Genomic DNA, 1,349 nt, shown 5'->3' on the forward strand with positions numbered 1-1,349 from the left:
TTTCATTTAGCATAATACACTCTAGCTCCATCCATGTCATTGTGAATGGCAAGATTTCATTCTTTTTGATGGATGAGTAATTTCCATTGTGTATGTGTGTGTATATATATATATCACACATCTTCTTTATTGTAGTTATTTTAAAGTCCTTGTTTGCCACTTCCAACATCTGGGTTATTTTTCCATCTGTTTCCATTTACCAATTTCTTTATATTTCTAGTGATTGTTAATGCATTATTTTCTATTTAACAACATGTGAAGGTAATGTAGTAATGTCAATGCCTCATCAACATTTTCATGTATATCTTTGGAATGTATTTCCTCATTCTTTTTTTTAAATGTTTATTTATTTTGAGAGAGCGAGGGAGAGAGTGCAAGCAGGGATGGGCAGAGAGAGGGAGAGAAAGAATCCCAAGCAGGCTCCATGCTGTCAGTGCAGAGCCTGACTTGGGTCTGGATCTCATGAACTGTGAGATCATGACCTGAGCCGAAATCAAGATTTGGCCACTCAAACAATTGAGTCAACCAGGCACCACTTCCCAATTCTTTTAATGATAAATTTTCATGGAATGGTTTTGACATTCCATGACATTTTTCCAAGAACTGGGTCTTTCTGTATTTGAAATTACATTAAGAAAACAACAATAACAAGGATGTGACAGTTGTGGAAACACAGTCACAAATGATTTACTATAGAAGGACCTTCCTCATCCCTTAACAGTCGGTATAGTTTTCTTATGCATTATGGGCAGCTTAGGAAGAGGGCCGATCAAGGGAGTCAAAGAAGAGATCTACATAGACAGAGAAGATGAAACAGTAACCTAGAATTTTAGGGTTAAATCCCAATATCACCTTTTGACAAACCAAGCCACAACTGCAGAATATGAGCAAGTGTCAGACTCTGGACAGATAATCCATAGCCTTGGAGATAAAATGTAGTTGTAGACACAGACAAGAGTTACAAAAGGATGACTAGGTCAAAATTCAAGTTTACAGAGATAACAGCCAAGTATAGGGGTAGAGACATACAGGCATACAGGTTTTAAGTAAATAGAAGTGTCTCAGAATCTGTGAAAAATAAGTGGGCCCCTTGACAGGAGAGGCAGAATATGGCTATTATCTAAGGTAAGGAGCTATCTCTGCTTAGCCCTGGTCTTAGGCTGTCTCACTTTGAGGCCAAAAAGGGCTGGTAGGACTACACTAAACTCTGAAGCTAAGTTTTAAATTAGTTCATAATTTTAGTACGAAAGCAGTTTCCAGAATTCTAACAGTTTCACTAGCACTAAAGAAACACCTGGTCTTAGTACCTTTCATCTCATTGTGAACCTCCTATTAAAATAACACAAACA

This window comes from Crocuta crocuta, unplaced genomic scaffold (genome assembly GCF_008692635.1).
Source record: "Crocuta crocuta isolate KB4526 unplaced genomic scaffold, BGI_CrCroc_1.0 scaffold791, whole genome shotgun sequence".
Classification (NCBI taxonomy): Eukaryota; Metazoa; Chordata; class Mammalia; order Carnivora; family Hyaenidae; genus Crocuta; species Crocuta crocuta.